Raw genomic sequence first — 4,889 nt, 5'->3', positions numbered from 1 at the left:
CCCCCCCCCCCCCCCCCCACAGTCACGCCCGTTCCATCCTAGCCATTCCCCTGTGCTCCTCCTGGGCTCGCCCCTCGGTCCTGGGCCACGCCTCCACTCCCGCTCGCTCCAGCCCCCGCCCCACGCCATCCCGCCACCATACCAACCCCCGCCCGCCACAGGCCGCGTTCGCGGTGTGAATTCAGACTAACCTGGTCAAAAAGATGACTTTCCCCAGGTTTTTCCCATCTCCAAACATCACGACCTGATGTGTTGAAAACAGGTTGACTCAGTAGGGAAACAAGCCCTGGACGTGACCTTTCCCGCTAGTTTTCATGTCCAATTCACTGGGGTTTCTTCGAGCCAGTTTTCACGTCTTCTGTGGACCTGTGTCCCTTCCAGCCAGTTCTCAGATCCTCTAACCCAGAACTGTGCAGCTGTGGAGAGAGCAAGGCAGATGAACGGAGTCAACAGAATTCCTGCACTTCCGTCTCCTGATGGCTCCCTAGGCACCCTGCGCCCTCCTGCGGTCCAGGGGCTGTGGAGACATCGCCCCACTGAGACTGAACCTCTGGTTGCATCCCGGTGCTCTGAGATTATTCTGCAGCCTTGCTCTCTCCACTAACAACCCTGGGTTTTCTTCAATAAGCAAAATGTGAAGAGGTTTTAACCAACTTTCTCCTTCTACATAAGTCTCTGGTTCATTCTTTCAAATCATATTTTAAGACAAGCCTCAAGGATTTTGCCATCTGAAATTGTCCCAACTTGGGTTTGGATATGACAAGGAATGATGAGAAAGTTAGGGAAGATGTGGGAAGGGGGTGATAGGTGGAAAAGGACTGGGTAATCACAGGTGGTCTTGATCCTATTTGTAGAAATATTCTTGTATAGCAAACACAGGAAACCTCTTTTATAGTACTCAGTACACTTCTTTCTTTCTTTTTTTTTTAAGAGAGATTTTTACTGTAGGGCATGTGTGCTTGCCAGAGAGACAGAGAGACAGAAAGTGAGAAACTCCCCACCCCAAGGGGAATGACCATGCCGCAATCCCTTCTCTTCCATTCTCTTCTCAGGACCTTGGGCATGTAGGCACACACATCTATCATGAGTTTAAAGCTGCTGGATCTGGGACGCAAACCACAGTCAGTCATGTGAGAGTCCAGCGACGTAACCATTATGCCATCTGCTAGTCCCCTCAGTACACCTCTTTACACAATAAATTCTCAATAATCTTCATTGAACAGTTACCCTTTTCATATGTGTAGAAAGGTTCACAGCTTGTAGCAGTTAGATTTGCTATTCATATCTTTTCATATGCCAACGAGTAAGATTTTATGATGGTATACATTAGCTCCTTTTTTTCTCTTCCCACACTCTATTTCATTTCTGGCTTGAAAACCATGAGAATATTCAAAATGTTGCGCTAGAAGGAACACAGAGAAAAGAACAAGCTTCAACACAACACTTTTATTAAGCTTACTCTGACCCTGAGAACTTTGCCTCATTTATAAAATGTTTCAACTGTCAGTCATTTTTTTTGCCTGAAAAATGAACTCACAGAAATTGATCTAGCCTACATAAATGACTGAGTTGATTTTTACACAAGTAGTTACACCACTTTCTTCCACAAATGATCATTTGAGGCATGTTACTCAGATATAGACATTACCAGATACAAGAAACAGTAGAAGGAACCAGAAAAAGAGGAGCTGAATGGAAGGAGAATAATGCACTCCATTATGGTAAGATTAATATTTAAAAGTACAGTCTACACTCCATTGGATCCAGGAGAGTTGTTAAAGGAAGGCCAGAAAAAAAAATTAAGTTCATTTATTCATTTCCTCCATGGGCAAGAGAGACATGATAGACAGACAGAAACAGCTCTCCAACAAGATCCCTAAACCATGATCTTCCCCCCACCCCAGCCAGCTCAGGATCATAGGCACACACCAGGAATGAGGGCCAGACTCACAGAGCTTGCAGTTTCACACTTCTGTACCACCTCTGAGCCCCTAAGCCAGAAATTTGACCCTAAGTTTTTGAATAGCTACAGAAAAGAGGAAATAGAGATCATTTTTAAGGTTTCCAGTGCTTACAGGATGAAAATCAACTAAGTTTTTCATTTTTGTTTTGTTTATCTAGAAGCACACTTTTTCTTGAATTTTAGTCCTGAGAAAAATCCCGTTTCCTCCTAAGGAAGACGTAGTGAACTACATGGGAAGTGTCAAAACCAGTTACACTCAGGTCCCCTCATTGTGAACTGTAGGTGCTATCGCAAAACACAGCACATTAAATTGACTATCAAAACTTTCCTGTTCGAGTGAGGACACAGGCCCTGAGGGTTTGCCTGAACAGAGGGTAGCCTTCAGATCATCTTTTACTCAGGATGGCAAATAGGTTTCAACTCACATGTCAAGTTTTTGAACTACTTATAGTAGCTGCCTGAATTACCATGTTAGGAATTTCTAGGGTTTTGTCCAGACTTAGAAAGAAAAAATTCTCTGATCCATTAACAGTATTGTGGGTGCTGGATGGGTAAGTGACTGCAGCAAAAATCTTCCTGGTGCTGTACCTCGGTTTTGTAGAAATAGAGGTCTTACATGTAGGACTTTTGTGCAAGCACTCACATCAATGATTCTTGTGATATGTTTTATTTTTTAAAACAATTATTTATTTTTTTATTTATTCATTTATTTATTTTAATTTGACCACACACACACACAGAGAGAGAGAGACAGACAGAGAGAGAGAGAGAGAGAAGAAAAGTGAGAAAGTAAGTCATCAATTCTGGGACTTGAACTGAGGTCGACCATGTGGGAGTGTCCAGCACCTTAACCATCACACCACCTGCTGGTCCCAGTAGGTTTTACTTTTAAGTTTATCTATGTCTTCCATGAGAGAGAGAACACACTCACAACAGGGTACAATGTTGTGATCCACCCCCAATCTCCAGCCATCCCATGATCATGGGCAAGTATGTGCCCAACACACTCAGGGAGGTCTCCAGATTGAACTGGCGCCCTTCCCAATGTGGAATTGCTTTGCAGAGCACCATTTTTTTTTTTTTATCAACAAGCTACCATCTGGCCCCAGGCTCTTCAGTAAATATCAGACACTCAGGTCCCCTCATTGTGAACTATAGGCAAAATTGCAAAATACAGCATGTTAAATTGACTATCAAAACTTTCCTGTTTAAGTGAGGACACAGGCCCTGGGGATCTGCCTGAACAGAGGGTAGCCTACAGATCATCTTTTATCTAGGATGGAGGTTCCAAGGTGCTTTTCTCATTCAGTTCTACCCACACTGGTCTTCCCCTTTCATTCCTGTGTCAACACATTTTCCTTCACTGTTATTTTTTGGACCAATCCTTGTCCAGATCTCTATATGACTGCGTTTTTCTCATCATTCAATTCTTAGCTAGAATGTCACCTTGTTAAAGACATCTTTCCTGGCAAGTATATCTGGAGCTTTATCAAGAGCCTATTAATCTGTGCTGTGCACAGGGACCACCTGGGGAATACGTTCCTCTGCAGAACTGACTTAGTGGTATTATGATGTGGCCTGAGATTCTGCATTTCAAACAAGCTCCCAGGAGATGCAAACCTGATGTACCATGAAGGACATTTTGAGTAGAAGCTTCACTTCTCCATCTCTGCTACCTATTTCATCTTCTTAATGTTTCTCACAATGTCAAGTTATTGTTTATCTGCTAGTATATTGAATTGTTTGTTTAGTAGAATGTCAGTTCCATAACAGCAGGGACTTTGACTAGTTTGGCCAACTTTGTATTCTCAGCACTTTAATGGCATATCTGCAACATCAGTAGATGTTCCATAAATATTGCTAAATGAATGTTCAAGATTCATTCATTGCTGTACCTCTTTAGTGCCTGCTCAATTATGCATCAAGAGCTAGGCTATAAATGGCACAGGGCAGTTCCACTCAAGTGCTAGTCTATCAGTCCCTACTTACTGGTTTAAACTGAGATAAGAAGCTGAATTAGAATGCATAACTGGCCAAGCTTCAGTAGTGCAGCCAGCAGTGTACTGGACCAAGGAGCTGGAAGCCACATGCCTACTGCAAGGTTTGAGTCCCCAGCACAGTTGGTCTGAAAACCTCTGTGCTCAGGAGCCTGGTAGGCTGCAGTACTGAGGACAGAAAAAATGAGACCATGACATGACCAAGCCTTTGGGGCTTCTCTCTCTTTCCAGCATATGTGCTCTGTCATGAATTTAAAAACAAGTAGAATGTAAATCCAGTATATTACTAAACACAGTGCTTATTTAGGATGAATTTTTTTTTCACAGCAAGGCTTTCTTCATGAAGGAAGCAAAGAGTTGATTTCCCTTCTGAGGCTCCTTTTTCTTCTTCTACTAGACTGGTAAGAGTGTGAACTGGCCCCCTGAGCTGAGACACACTGTGAGTACCACTGAGGCTAGCAACGTCAATAAGATATAGTTTCTACCTGAGAAAACTCATAGGCAGGTAAGATAAATACACATTTAAAGACATAATTATAAGCTTTCTAGTCATTTAATATAATAAACAATTGTGGGAGAGGATGGGCAATTTTGTGAGCAAAAGGAAAATTGAAGAGAATGGGGAATTATGGGATAGAACGGGAAATTGTGGGACAAAATGGACAACTATGGAACAGAATAGAGAAGTGGGCCAGCCTATAGCCCAATGTTTAAAGAAGCTGGACCCAGCCACTTGAGAACTGTTTTTCAATTGTAAACATCCTATGGCAACTAAGGGAGAACAGAACAGAAAACAATTTCTATTTAAAAACAAACAGAATGTATTTGTGGGAGAGGAAAGGAAATTTGGGGAGTAAACAAATTATGGGAAACAAAAAATTGTGGGAAAGAGAATGATCGGGTATAGAGAATTGTGGAAAATGATGTAA

The 4,889-nt window shown here is 42.4% G+C and overlaps 1 protein-coding gene across 2 annotated transcripts in view; it reads right to left on the bottom strand.

Annotated features, from left to right (window-relative positions):
• CA5B (carbonic anhydrase 5B) overlaps positions 1 to 1,377 on the bottom strand; it is a 53,507-nt gene extending 52,130 nt beyond the window's left edge. Inside the window, exons 1-2 of one of the 2 annotated variants that reach the window (XM_006157948.3) lie at positions 1,228 to 1,377; positions 192 to 416 (exon numbers count right to left, since the gene is read on the bottom strand). The gene's annotated coding sequence lies outside the window, so the exon portion shown is untranslated. Of the gene's footprint in view, positions 1 to 191; positions 498 to 1,227 lie in introns of those variants that run through there. The other variant, XM_027775454.1, reaches the window with a different exon arrangement.
• Between the last annotated feature and the right edge of the window lie 3,512 nt (positions 1,378 to 4,889).

This window comes from Tupaia chinensis, unplaced genomic scaffold, assembly GCF_000334495.1.
Source record: "Tupaia chinensis unplaced genomic scaffold, TupChi_1.0 Scaffold000567_1, whole genome shotgun sequence".
NCBI lineage: Eukaryota > Metazoa > Chordata > Mammalia > Scandentia > Tupaiidae > Tupaia > Tupaia belangeri.
The sequence above is the reverse complement of the archived record's forward strand: the minus strand, read 5'-3'. Positions and strand labels throughout refer to the sequence as shown.